This window comes from Columba livia, chromosome 20, assembly GCF_036013475.1.
Source record: "Columba livia isolate bColLiv1 breed racing homer chromosome 20, bColLiv1.pat.W.v2, whole genome shotgun sequence".
NCBI classification, from domain to species: Eukaryota; Metazoa; Chordata; class Aves; order Columbiformes; family Columbidae; genus Columba; species Columba livia.
The window spans coordinates 3,748,265-3,763,910 of NC_088621.1; the positions used below are offsets into that span (position 1 = coordinate 3,748,265).

General features: G+C 41.1%; 1 protein-coding gene across 6 annotated transcripts in view; it reads right to left on the reverse strand.

The window, feature by feature from the left end:
* Positions 1–15,646, reverse strand: part of SPECC1 (sperm antigen with calponin homology and coiled-coil domains 1) — an 80,933-nt gene that overhangs the window by 36,898 nt on the left and 28,389 nt on the right. The gene's annotated exons all lie outside the window — the stretch shown is intronic.

Sequence of the window (15,646 nt, forward strand, 5' to 3'; positions counted from 1 at the left end):
ATCCGACAACACTAGAGCAGTCTTGGAAAAAACACCTGAGTGTTTGAATAGGTTTAGTCATGACTGTGCGGATTCATGTTTCAAAGGCTTGTATTTTGTGTTTCTTCCTCTCTCACCCCCACAAAGGAACACAGGCTGCTGTACTTTTTCCCGGAGTAATAATATAAGGTCTAGATACTGTAATACATGAGTGGACACCCCCAATGCCAGAATATTAATTATTTGAAAATAAAAATTCTTTACACTACTTTGTGAAATACTGAATTCAAACCTATTAATTTCCAGTGAAAATAGCTTAAGAAAATATACCATCTATGAAAAAAAGTATTCTTATCGCACATAAAACTAATGTATTTACATTATTTACATTATGCTCAGTTCATGCAGATCACCATTAGAAAGGTCTGAAATGTTTGGACTGACTGCAGATTCTGTGAAATACAAAACTCTCCTGGCACTTCTAACACTAAGACAACTGAGATGCTGCAGCTTCTTGCCAAGATGGACGAGAGATTTTTTCATGTCATTAATTCCCATCCTCTTACAGAGGAAGAACTAAAGGAGGTTAGAAAGTCGATGCTGTTCTGTTTGGTTGTGGTATTGTGGGTGTTTTGGGTTTTTTTTCTTTCTCCCCAAACCAAGTTAATGCAAAGCGTTATGTGATTACAAGGGAAATAAAGTTTCTCAGTTGCTGATCTTCATCTTCCAAAGCTCTCTTGGAACACAGGACCATATGTACTGAAGAAACAATAAGAGCCATCCTAACCATGAACATACTAACAACCTGGTTAAAGAAAAGAAGCTGGTTCAACCAGAAGGTATAATATGCCACTACAAGCAGCAGCGCTATGAATTTAAGAAATTCCTGTTTTCAGGACATTCCTCAACAGGAAAAGCCATAAAGTACAGAGCCATAAAATTTTGGGAATGAAGAGGTATCGTCTGATGTAGCCACAGAAACAGGATGCAAGGGCCAGTTGTGCAAACAGAAAGGGCTAGTGACCCAGTGTTTGCAATAAAAACAAGTTCCAGAAGCGCTCTTGGGAGAAATCCTAGACTCAGCTACCTCTCCCATGTTTGGGAGGCTCTCTTTGCTGGAACACACAAGCAGCATCCACAGAAAACCACAGGGCAGTGAGGACCAAAGGGGGAACAGACTCTCTGCTGTACAACTGCGTGGCTACTGCCTTACACTGCAAGCAACTCCATAACCCTCCCAAAGCACTCCTCACACGTTGAGGAAATCTCTCTCAGTAATACAGGGCAGAGAAGGGTTAATATTAACACTACCCAGTTTGCTCAGCATCTCTTTTGAAGAATGCACTAGGTTTATAAACCCCACACCATCAGGAGCCCCTCCTCCTCCCTCCCAAACAAACACACTCTGCAACAGGCACAATAAACACCCAGAGACAAAGAGCAGCTGAAGAAAAGACCCCTGAACACAGGAGCCTGTGCTGGGAGGAGAGCACAGAACAGGCTCTGTGATGGCAGGGGCATGATAAGGCCAGAGACAAAGGCTCCAGTGTTTATGGGAAGAGATAGCAGGGCCAGGCTGGCCGGAGGGCCAGCAGCCCACACAGCTTCATTTAGTCAGCTACAGCTGGAGGCATCAACAGACCCAGGCAGCTCCGGGCTCCCCGGTGAAAAGTGCAACGCCAGCAGAGAGGGGAAGCTTTTCCACTGTGACTCCAGCAGCTGCGGCTGCAACTCCAGCCCTGAGAACTCATTTCAGAGCTGAAAGCCCCCACCTCACTGCTCATCCCATTTCTTAACCTCAGGGCTCCCAACTGCCAAGATCTGGCACCTGTAAAGCACATCCACACTGAGATCAGCAGACAAGTAAAGCTTTTAGTGTCAATGCAGATAACACCATAAGATGAAAGACAAGAGGAAAATGGAATGGACCATGATGTGGTGCGTTGCTTCCAGCAGAGAAACACCAGCTCAGCACATCTCCATCTTGCCGAGAGGCAAAGGATCCTGTGGGCTGAACCCCAGGTGTCCAGGCAAGAGAGCACCAGGCCTTGTTTGAATGTCTCTTGAGCACAGAGCAGCAGTGCTTACACAAGCTATAGTTACTCCACAGATTTAAGATGTAAAATATGCACTACAAATGGACACAGATGTTCTCTGATGTATCCTAAAGAGTAGATTTAAAGCCTTCTGGTATGTCCTGGACTTTTATTCAATCTGAAGGAGTTTTCTACCGTTATAATAAATTTTCGTGATGAAGCAAGTGCCCCAAATAACTTTTTTCAGTGCCCAAACTAGTGCAACAACATGACTATCACCTGGTACTGACTGCGTAGTGTCATGTAAGTAGTGGGTAGTGCTGACTGGGCAGCATGATATATACGTATATATACATATTACAAGAAATAATGATACTACTACACACTGGTACAAATCGCATAGCACAGAGAAAAACAGCTTTTCCCAAGAGAAATGTAGCACTTCTGGTAGCAATGCCAATGTGCTCATAATCGCCACCAGATGACAATTGCAACATGATCCTGAGCAATGGAAGGCATATACCTAAGGGCAATTAAGGACATTTAACTGGGATTATCTGTACTTCACCAGTTTGCCAACCAGTGCAGGCTCCGAGCTTATTCAACCTGTTCCACATGGTTTGTAAGACTCCACGCTCTGCTGACTTGTTCTGTCATAAATCAAAACATTTTCTAACCATCAATAACCATTAACCAACCTGTTTTCATGACGTAGAAGTGTTTATATATTTTCCTCTCTCCACCCTCCAAAACAGTGCCATGCAATACTAAAAAGCCACAGAGAGCCCAAGAGGAAAAAAATGAATGCACATATATATTGATTACAAAGCACCAAAACGAGTCTAAACACTACTTTAAAGTCTATGTGGCTCCCTCTCTGAATGACCTTGAAACTGAGCAGCGTAGCAGTTACAAATGGAGCTGCAAGTCCCACAGCCCCAGGCACCCACTGTGCATTTGGGCTGTACAAGTCAGTCTGGTGAGCCGATTAGCCCGGCAGCCCACACTGGTTACGGTCCATGGGAGACTCCAGACAGATGCGGCTGCCAAGCTGCAGAAGCCAATCTGGGGTTGATTTATGCTGCTGCTTAATGCGGCTGGAATCACAAAGACCTTCACTTCCTAGAAAGTGCTGCTGCTTTTGAGCAGGGAAGAGAAAAACATCAGCCCTGCATCTCAAAGAGACATTCTGGAGAAACAAACAAACAAACACACACACACCCCCAAACAAAACAACACCAAGCCATTGGGTTTTGGACCAAACCCTTCTGTTTGGTCAAAACAGTGTCATGGCAGCTCATCCTGTTTTCTCTGTCCATCCACCCTGCCCAACCTGTTACCTCAACTATTCTCTTGCCAAGTTCAAGAACTCTTTCCCTCTGTCCCACATATTCAAGCTCAGGCTACTTCTGACCAACAGTGTATTTCTCATTCCCTTTGCAGCATAGCTAACCACCCCTTCTCCCAGTCCCACACCCACTCTGCTAATTGCCTTAGCTGGCATTCCCCCACTTCAGAGCAACCGGGAATTACTCCTGAATTACTCCACTCAGTCATTGCCTTTCAACCTGTTTTGCTCGGACTGAGGTCACCTCATCACCATGTCCTTTGCCTCAGCACCCACTAAGAACTCAATTGTCAATATCAGCTATACTATTCATGGTGTGAATGATTAAACCCTAACATGTATGTAGAGCTTATAATTGTCAAAGTGCTTTAAAATTAACAGCTATTTAACTCTAATCCTCTGAAACACATAATTGTTAACTCTAGGTTACAGGACAGGGAAGCAGAGAGAATGAAAATGCCTCACCCAAGGTCACAGTAAGTCAGTGAGGATTAGGACCCTGGAGCTCCTGGCAGTTTGTTTGCACCACTTTCTGCCAGGGAATCCTCACAGATTTTCCACTGGTGTCGGAAACAAAGTATGACTTTAACAAGATAGAAGTTGACCCTTTATGATGATCTTCAGGCATTTTAATCCCATTTTCAGCACAGCTATGAAGGATCAAGATTACTCTTCAGTTTTTCCACATAACCATCTATATTTGATCTAAACTCTCAGCACCTGCCACATCAGCTCCCAATGGCAGCACCCACAACCAGAAGGAAATGGAGAAACCCATTTCCCAGTCCCCCAGGGTGGAACACGTAGGGCTGCTGCTCAGGAGTGACACCCATAGTGCTGGCAGAATAAGGGACAGGATGACTTTCTGGGATTCTGTAAGTTTATCAGCCATCACACTCTGTCCTCCAAGACAGCACATTATAACCATCTTCCCAGTGAAGTACTAGCTTTGAAGTTACATTTATTTTACTTGACTCTTAAGTATAATTAACAGTTCAAATACCTGCTTCTCTAATCCCAGAGAGGAGGAAGAATCTCAACTGGGAAGTAACCTCATTCGACCACACAACCACCTTTGGAAACGTTCTAATTTCTGCCTTGAATCTATTTTCTGGAACTGCAGTCAATAGAAGGTTATTTGCCTCTGGCTTTTGTGCCATTTGTCTCCCACAACCTGCCCTTTTCTTAATCCTTCCCTCCATCAACATATTAATAACCCAAAGGTTAATGCCATGGGCTCCTGCTGTTCCATGGACAGAATTAACAGGGAATGTTCTGTTTTCTACTTTCTTCCTAAATTTTAATCCTGCCAACTCTTAAGATAAGAACAATAAAAACATTTTCTTCAACATATTGTGTTAGCAATGGATTCTTCCACAGTTCAAGCATGTACTAAGTCTCCTGCATGTAGAGGTCATCTATGTAATTTCAGCATGCTGATCATTGATTCATTCCAGAAAGCATTTCAGTCATGTAAGACTACAACATGAAGACAGATGCATGTTGGGTGTGATGTTTTTAAACAATGGGTACCTTATTTGAATTGCAAGGGCAGGATAACAAGAAATAAAAGAAAGCTATTCATAGCACTCTGCAAAGTTAAAGTCATACTTTTCAAACTGTTGCCTGAAGACAAGTTTGTACTCTCATGATTATCTGCTGCTCTGGAAGGGCTGTGATATCTCTTTAATTCTAACTCTGGCATTTGCAACAGACCAGCTATTTCACTTTGCCATCGCTCCCACCTCAAAAAAGGATAGTGAAACAAAAGAGATAGCAACAAGAAATTTTGGGCTAACTCATAGCATTCCCAACAACAGAAGACAGTGATTCTTCCATTGTTCCAGAATTCCATTCCCATGTGCTAAGATATTTTAATAAATTTTGCCATCTGAACAGAATTCCCAAGCCTCAGAAAAGTGATTCCTGCAATACCTTGAGGGAAAGGTTAGTATAAATCAAGTGGACTGAAAGCATTTAGCAGAACGGCTAAGCAAGGAGAATATTATTTACAGCTCATGCTTGTACAGCAAATAAAACGAGTTATTAAACCTCCCCATACAATTGTACTGTGCTCTATCACATGTGATTCAGCTGAAAGAGGTCTTATCAGTTTTGGTTTTCAGCTTATCCTCTGGCTGTGACTCGGGTAGATCCTGCACTCAGCAGGACTGCACTGACTCGGGTTTGCTGCGATCCTGCAGAGGATCCGCAGCAGTGCTGGTAACGTTCAGCAGACAGGTAACGCAGCCATGTACTCACATGTGCCCAGTCTTGCCTGTGTAAGGTCCCATTACTATTTTTAGCCAACTTGGAACTTCTTATGCAAAACAAATCTGGGTCACAGACATACCTTAATCACATGTGGTTTATGATGCCTAATGTAGGAAGTCAAAATACAGATGTCTAGTGCCATTTCAGATGCCCCTTCACAGATCTGAAAGATTAGACAGTACCTGTGGGAGACCCGTCCTTTGCTCGAGAGGCAGACAGAGCAACTGGGGTGTCTGAAGACATCTAGAATGGCACTAGACATTGAACTGAACAGTCAGACTTTCACAACACTTTTACAGGCTGGTGTTACAAGGCATGCAATAGCAGCTTTTATGTGCCATCTTCAGAATTCCTGCAGTACCCAAGTACCACACAACAAACAACGAAACAGAATGCATTAATATGTGACTTCGTGACATTGTCAGTATCAATTTAGTCACAGCCAGATCAGCAAAGATGGTATTAGCTTGGAGCTATTGCATTCTCTGTTGAGCCCCGGTGATAAAGAGGTACATGTTACAGGGAGCTCAGCCATATTTTCTGTCTTCCTTTGTCATCTCAGAGTAAAGTTTTCAAGAACCTAATTAACATGGTGCTTAAAATCCATTTTCCTAAAGGGGTTAAGCCACTAAGAGCTCAAAGCTTAACTGAAAGCCCAGGGGACTGGGCAGATCACATACCCTGCTCCAGCATTGCTCCTGAGATCGATATTGAGAACGATTAAGAGTGAACCAGGAATGTCCTTTGGGAAATGGCTATAAAGCACAAAAAGATTGATGTACGTTTGACTCTTTAAAGTACTTTTTAATTAAAAGATTGAGTTTTGCACACATACCTGCTTCACTGAAATGCCCTATTTTTCCCTGCTCTTTTTTCCCCTTTGTTTAAGCAAATGAAACTGTTAAACAACTTCCCTGCTAACCAGAGATCATCTGATATTGTAATGAACGAGCAACACTGATAAATTTAATGGCAGCACGAGAAAAAGCAAACATAACTGCTGAAAAGTAGGGCAGATACAACAACTCTCACTCATGCTGCCGTGCTCTTTCATACAGATACCTACACAAAGACACGCTAACAGTAATGCAGTTTGATAACAAATACTGAACAGACGCAAGTGACTAAATCAACCTACAAAGAATATCTGAATCATTTCTAAGTGCTTCTTGGGGGCTGGAATGAGGATGGGATTGGATGCCGAAGGCCAGATTTTCAAAAGAGGTACCTACTGCTATTTTCAAAACTGCTTAAGCTGTTTAGAACTTCATATTTGAGAGCAAAATGTCAAACTTCTGGCCCACCATCAGCTTTGATACAAATCAGGATAAAGAATGACACTGCTGTACTGTGACAAACTATTACAGCTTGATCTGCTTGATACACAAAGGGAATGAGTTGAATGGGTTAGCCGGCAGCATTTTACAGTGACCACGGTGCTAGACACTACTTGGAATAATCCTCAATAATTCAGAAGAGCATACCCTTTTCCATTTCTTTTAGGGTTGTCCTGTAGAAAGACAATGTTCTCTACTACCTGGTCTTCACACAACAACAAACAAAGCAAACCTAGGCTTGGCCAGCCATGGTGCTCCAGAATTAGTCTGTTTGTGGAGTATTAGTCATGGAGCCAACACCTTTAGAGGTCAGCAGCGCTTTGGGAAGGTTCACTTGGACTCCACCCAGCTTTAAAAAAGACAAGGAGATGGCTACAAAACAAAGGTGGTTTTGATAATTAACACTAATTACAGAGAAGCATCTGCTCAAATAAGGCCTTCTACTCCCTTAAACACTGAGACTAAAAGTACTGATAGCTACACAAAGGAGTGAGAGACCTAAGAAAGAATCAAAAGTTACAAAGTATTAGGGAACAACAGATACCTGCATATGAAAAGTTACACTACAAGAGATTCCAAAGAAAAAGCATTAATAAGCATCTTGATCTGAGCAATTCATTATTTAAGACTACAAAGACAACTGACATTAGAGCTGAAGACTTTGTAAAGTTTGGCTTATTTTTTGTTTTAATTAGATGATATGAGTCTAGAGATCTGGGGTGCAAGAAGTACATGAGAAAAAGCACTATTGGTAACTCAAAAACTAAGTAATGACAAAACTACTTGTCATCAACTTAAATCTGCAGATGAACTGCTGGTAGGACATTCTTTTGAAGGGTGGCCACTAAAAGAGACTCTCCCATGGTAGGAATGTAACCCAATAGGAGGAACGACCTTATATTTGAAGCATCTCCATTTAGCTCAAATTTTGGCATCAAAAACAAGAAAAAGTGTACAGATGTACTGTCCAGTACCCTTAGAATCCTCAAAGGCTCTATTTACCCTGTCCCCTACAGTAAGTTATATAGTGATTTTAGAAAATAAGGTGCTCAGGGAATCTCTGCTACCCAGTTAAGGAATTTCTTAAAATCACAAATATTTAATTTTCAACTTGTTGGATTCAACCTGATCAATAACTCATCTTGTTCTTTCTTACATAGAAAAATCCCATCTAAGTCTTCCAAAAAAGTATTAAAACACAAAAAGCTCAGCTCTTCTCGGCATCTGCTGGTTCCAAGCTCCTAGCACAGACACAGGCACTGAAGCTCAAGTTCACACTGTCACATCTCAATGCTATTGCAGTGGAAACAAGGTTGCATTCAGAATGCAAATGAGTGGAGATCTGATCAAATCCTGTTCACAAAGTCTCATTGTGAATTTCAGCTGACTTTCTTTCCTCTTTATGGGACTGTTCACATACAATTCCTCTCTGAAGAACAGCAGTAGTTAAAATCTCTACTCAGAGAAACATGCCAGTGTCCACACAGAAGAGTTCCTCTGAAATCTTCTCACACCATCTACTTGGGTTTTCTGAATGTTTAAGCCTAAAATGAAAACTGAGTCTTGGATATGCCCGTGTCACGTATAATACAGTTTTTTACCCACTACAAAAACAGTGCAGGTTGTTATCATAAGAGGAAACTTTTACTCAGAAGCCTAAGTACCAAAGATACATCTCTGAAGTACATTGGCAAAGCTAAGAGGAGGCAAGAATTGTTCTGTGCATATGTATCCTTAGCTAGCATGCCCAGTCACTGCTTTCACAAATGCGAATTTCCCTTTTAAATCAAGAGTCAAGAAGCATTCAAGGGGCTTCACTGTGCCACAACCGCAGGCACAGAGAGAACTGTGAGGGTACCACTGCATTCACCTCTGCAATGAGGGATCCAAAACCCCAATGTACATCCCGTCTGCCAACACAGGTGCAGAACACAAGTGCAATTGCAATCACTGCTTTGGATTTCTAGAGTACCCAGCAACCTGGCATAACAAACACAGAGACATCCAAAGCAAATGGTCTAGCAAATGTTCAGAGAAACTCTATATCATACACTCACTGGAATGTCCCCCCGGTAAAATCAAACCTACTTTTTTGGGAACCGTTAATACCAGCGGGCCTGCCAAACACTTTAGTCACTTGCTAACTATACCCCTTGTCTACCCCCAAAAAAAGAATGACTAAAACTTTCTGTATGTAGCACTATCGCAAAATTAATCTGGCGGAAGTTACAGAAATCCAGAATTTTCCTTTTTAAAAATAAAGTCATCTCTACTTGCTGCTTCTTTTTATCCAGCTTGACAATTTCCACAACCATCAGAGTTTATTGAAAAAATCTAATTTTATATGCCTTAAGAGGGCCCTTGACTTTGTATATTTGTGATACTAGCACAACAAAATTATAGGTATTTCTGTGTACTGTGATACCTCCCAACTCTGTTGTGGAACATTTCCTGCCTACGCACCTGTCAAAATGAGATAAGATCAGGTATTATCACCTCATACTTACAGCAAAGTGAATTTTAAGTCAGACTATTCTGACGTTTTTATTTTTTAGACAATTTCTGGTCAAAACAACACCTGAGGAAAATATCCATAGGAGTTACCTAAAACCTCCTGGCGCAAGAAAGCAAAAGGGAAGTAAAAGGAACCCTGTTCCTTCCAGACAAGTCGGGTGCTGTGGATCACTCCTCCAGGCTACCAAAATCCACCTCACGTTACAGCTATAAGCACAAAAAGTAACCAAAACCCAATTTTAAGTGGAAAAATGCTTGATATCAATATTTGCACACTTAAAAGGATAACTTAATCATCCTGTTTATTTAACTGTTCATGAGGCCATGCTGTGAATTGAATCACGGAACCAATTTGGCTATAAAAATATCTGCTCATTTTTTCCTCCACTTTTGCTTTGTTAAAGGCAGATCCTGATCTAATTCAATGTCCTGCCCACAAACACTTCGGCTTGCGCTGCTGAGTGAGCAGCAGCCGCTACAGAGGAATGGAGCAGCAGCAAATGCCTTTGCACAGCACTGCTGGTGAGTGCTTTGTATTAAGAAACCATGACCTGAACCCTCCAGTTCAGGAATGCTGCCCCACGCTTGGCCAAAAGGCCAGGACTGACTGAGCCAAAAGAACTTCTTTCCTCGTGAATTCTCCAATCCAGAAAGAGTGGAGAAAAAGGGATCGAAAATAAACGCAAAAGGAGGTTCCTCCTCTCCTAAAACAGAGGGGAGAACTTAAAAGCTAGAGGCTTTTTTAAAAATTGTTTGCTTAATGCTAATTAACCAGTGTGCATTGCACTGGTATTCCAACTGCCTTTTGTTTACTAAAATGTGATGACCACATAATAAACCCAGTTTTATTGTTGTTTCCAGCCTGCTTCAGTGAGGGGGTGGGGAGAGGACTGCAATTTAGTTTCCACAGCTCATCCAGAGCTTTAGCTCTGCCTGGTATAGCAATAAGGGAGACAGTTCACACTGTCCTGAATAGCTGAAACTGGGAACTGGGCTGAAATCATTAAAACTATCAACGCTGGAGGAGACACATCAAGAAATGGGACAGAAGGGGAGAGAGGAAGAAATCTCATAACTTAATGAGATGTTTATCTATAAAAAGTTGCCCACTTCAAAGCAGGAAGAGCTTCAACTCCTTGGTGGGGAAGGAAAAATAAAGGGGCTTTTAATTAAAAGATCAGTCAAAGATTTTCCACAGTCAAGCAGCCTCAAAGAAACTATGTGTGGAGGAGGCTGAGAGTAATTTCTAACATGATTAGTCCATTCTTCAAACTCAACAAGGCTTTATGAAAGCAGCATTTCTCAAGATCTGGAAGATAAGGGTTGTGGAAATATCCTCAGTCTTTCAAAGAGCACTGTGTCTCCTTCCTTCTGATGCCTCCATCCTCATCCTCACCTCAGGCCTGGAGAAACACAATCAGAGCTTTGTGCCTCCCACCTTGGCTCAAGATAGATTGTAAACTCAGGACCAATGGATACCCAAACGGATATTCAGCTTTGGGTTAAGTAAAGTTGCTGCCATGTACTTTAGGCGGCCTGGAAACATATGAAATATATCTGTACATTGTTTTAGACAGTTGAAAACAGGCTGTCTTCTGCACACAGTCCTCCATTATACAAAGGTATTACCTCTGCTTTACTTCAGGAATCATATGTGGTTTTGTCTATGAGAATAAATACTCAGATACACTTTTGAAGGTCTTTCTCTTCCCTGTCTAGCAGAGAACCAGGTTCCTGCCAATGAAATCATCATTATCCACACCCTTGTAGAAACAATCCCTACAAAACTGATTACATGAGGCATAATTATATGGTATTATAAGGATTTCTACATCTTCAGTATAAATGCTGCAATGTCGAAATGCAAAAGACCTTTAGGGTGCGAAAAATACAAAGAATATCTTCCAGATGGAGGTAAGAAACCACTTTTGCATTTTACTTCGTTTGTATTAATTAAAAGAGCTTTCTATCCTTAGTACAGGATGAGATTTCTCCAGTCATTTGGACTGGTCAGAGACAGTTCAAACAGTGATGATCAGGCAGGCAATATGGTCAGTTTCTGCCTTTTTCTCTATGGCATTTCAAAAGCATTACCTTGCCATGCTCAGATTTGCTTTACACAGTCCTTTCGAAACATTTGTGCAAGATGCTTTTGCTCAAACATCCCTAAAAGAAACCATTAAGGTAAAAGGCAAGATGACCTACCTGCAAACAGGTCAAAAATAAAAGGCTGTAAGAAAACCAAATAGCCTTACAGGTTTTTCTGCCGAATTCAAGAACCCTATTGCAATGTTCCGAGGCAGAAGCCCCTAATATTTTTCCTAAGCAACTGGACAAATTCCAGCCAAGACACTAAAACTACACAGTTCTTTCATGTTGGTAACCAATGGAAGAGTGCATGTCCTTGTTTAATCCCAGTCACTGCCTATACATGCCCAGAACTGGACCCTGAAAACTCCTGTTAGCTTTACATTTTCCCAAGGGTATATTTTTCCAATCATCAAAATCAAATTAGCCTGCAAGAACTTTACCTTTAAATTGTCGTTGATAAAAATATACAGCTTGTTAATTGTGTGCTACGCAGACTGATTAAAAGGTCAGAAAACAGGAGTTCTGCTGTAATTCTATAGCCTGGGAGAACTGACCGATGAGCACAGATCACACAAGGACAGAGGACTCTGCCTCAGAACATGCAATCCACATCTATTGATGCGTATTGAAAAACATCACTGCCCCATGAATTATAGTAGATGGAACATTTCAAAAGACATCTGCGAACACATGTCTAGTTTGGATTACAGGAATTAAGTTTATGCATGGAAAATCCAGCAGTGTCTATTATCAAAGATCCTCTTTTATATAATATTTAACAATCATGCTCAAATTGCTTGGAGATACAGCATGGGAACATATCAAAAATAATGAAAGTATCCAAGATTTGTCAATCCACTAGTGGCAGTCTGTGAGAATCACAGAAAAATCAAATCAAGTCCTCTTCAAGCAATCCAGTGCCAATGAAATCAGAGAAGTACTTTGATTCAATTTTACAATTTCATGTTGTTCTGAAAGCTGCACTCCCTGTGGAAACCAGGAGATCTTATGAAGGGCAAATTAGTAACATAGAGAAGGAACTGAAAACAGAAAAAATTAGAAAAATACTTTGCTGGAATATTAGTAGAAGCCCCAAAATACAGGGCAGGTTCTGAACAGACTCCTGGCTACCCACAGGGCTCTAGCAGCAGGAAGATCAAGGTGCAGTCCTTGCCCAGATTTCTTCAGCTAGTTTTATAGCTTTAAGATCTCGAGGAGCCAAATATAACCCAAATAAAAAGCAGTAAGCTTTGTTTTTTCTCCAAGGCCAGCACTATTCCCCCCTTCTTTCACCCTTTTAGACTAATTTAATATTGTGTCAGAACAAACATAGCATCACAACCATCCATTGGCTCTTTCTTCTGCCACTGTCAAGCCAGTCGCAGCACATTAACTAAACTAATAAAACAATTGGCAACAAAATCAGCTTTTACATTTACTATCATACTAGATCTATTATCTGTAGATCCTAAAACACCACCAGTTCTAGTGTAAAAGCACAGTCTGCAGAGCTTTAACTGTAGGACAAGTTCTTGCTGATCCGCTCACTCAGTAAGATTCCCAGCAGAAGCTCCCTGCCTTCATCCAAGAATGGCTTTAATTTTCATCAGCAAACCAATCTGACACAAAATAAAATGCAAAAACCACATCCTGCTGCCTGCCATGCCCTAAGTTGTTCTTGTAAAAGCTCCGGTCCTGCCCAGAGAAAGTATTCCCACTCAGCACATCCTCCCAGCCAGCGCTGAAAACTGCTGTAAAGGCCCTTGCCTGATGATTTCTTCCATTAATTTAGCGTTCATTGACCTCTCGTCTTGGGATCAGGGGACATCAGATTATCACTTAACTCCGCCTCAAACAGATACCTTCAGAGGCGGCAAGTTAGTCATACTCACAACTGAATTCCTCTAAGAAGCCAGTCCAAATTGTGACATAGTCTCTTGGCTGTACTCGTTTCACTGGCCTGCAGAGCAGAGGAGCCTACTGCCATTTGACATCTGTTTGTCAGTATGTTTTCAGTATTTCTGAAATTATTTAATAGTGTCAGTCCAGTCAAGTCACATCACAAGACTAATCAACAGAGCTGGCCCTAACTGGCCTTGGAAGAGAGGCTTAAGCAAAGTAAAAATTACCCTCCAGGGGAAAATAAACTTCTTCAATACCAGTTTAATCAATGTGTTACTGCTCTGAAGAATGAGAGCATCTGTAAAACCCCCATGCAAGAATGACTTGTGGGAGGAAGAGGTGACTAAGGAATTAAACTATCCACTGGAGAGCAAATTGCGGTTTGCTGGCTCCACTGGGAACAAAAGGTCTACGGCTCGCTGCCCGAGCTCGAGGAGGACACGACTTGCTGTCGGTATTTCCATGCAAGCTGTTATGTGATTCATTAGCTTCACTGGCCCCTCTCTCCTCCCTCCCTCCTCCCCACACCATTATTAAACTCATCTGTTCTCTCGAGCTCTTGCTTGGCAGAAATGGTGTGCTGACATGTAACAGAGTTAAGATGAATGGCTCCCATGTTTAGAAGAAAGGAAGAGAAGCAGATGAGAGAGGCTAAAGAGAGTACCCAGAAAAGACCTGAACATACAGCCCAAAAAAGAAAGATAGAACTCACAAGAAATAATATAAGAAATAATACGAGACCCTTTATCTTGAAAGCCTGTTTTACAGACTATACATCCCACACTGAAGAACCCCATCCTCAAACATAAAATAAAAGCCCCCCTAGGCCAGGACAAAACAGACATAAGAAAACAGATCAATACTGGCTTAGCATACACACTGACATTTGATATTCTCATCCAAGCCCTGTAAACATGTTTTACAAATAAGCACAGTCCCAAAAAAAGTCTAACCCTTGGATAACCCCACCCGTCACCTTGTTCCAACTAGAGAAGTTAACATTTCCCATTCAACTGCTTCTTTAAAGAAAGTTTTTTTATGTATTGAGTCATTTTCTCCACCTCTTCCCAAAGATTTTAATCATCACCTCACCTGGAGATGTTTAGAGGATAAACAAAACCCCACCATCACCGTGTCAACCAATATCAAAGAATCTTAGGCACTCCTGTTCAGAAATAAAGGCTGCCTCACTGTTTCCAAGGCAAGCTAATATTTGAAAGGCTTCTCTCAATAAATACTGATGCACTGGAAAACATTGTATTCTTCCACACAGCTCCCATGAAAAGTTCCCACTATTTCACAGGTGCCTTGGCCCGTGTTTGTGTATCTGATGTTCCTTTAGCTTGAGGCAGCCAGACTTGGAAACAGAAAACTAACTCTACTGACAAACTGCAGCAATACTCACTACCGTTTTACATCTTTTTCTGTACTACTTTATAGGTGTTTTCATTCTAAAACCTCTACATGCTTTTAAAGATTAATATTGAGAGCACTCACAGCAGGAAAGGCAACCACTCACCCAGTTTACAAGTAGAGTTTATGCAAAAAACTGATGCAAATTTGGGTCACATACCACAAAAGTTCTTACAAATGATTGTAAAAATGGTTTAAAACAAGTTATAAAATTTAAGTCAGGAAAAGCCTGCTTGTAAGAATAATTTAAAAGGAGATGATACCGGGTATTAATTTGGTTATTCCAAAAGGACCAAAATTAGAGTACCACAGTTATTCAAGACATAGGTATTCCTGAGCGAGAGCTGAATTAAGTTCATCCAAGTAGAAACAAAGCCCAACATAGACACTTCCATGTATCACATTCTAATGTGAGAAACAAGTTTTTGCATCCTAGTTGTCAAAAATCAACACAAAATCTGCTTCAGATGTCTTTACATTATTCTGACTTCCAAAGCCAGAGCTCCCACACACAAGGAATATGTCATCAGAATTTATTGTCAGCAGTGCTGTTCCTGAAACTTTTTTCATGATTAAGCAGTTTTGAGTATGTAGTTGAATACAAAGTGCTCTGTGCTTTTCAGTCATATTCATATCTTATGAACAGTGAAGACATTAAAACAAGACTTTGTACAGCCTGCACTTAAAAACTGAGAAGAGTTTTTAACTCTTTTAACCCTTTCTCTTTCAATAAAAAAATCTAAAATAAATCA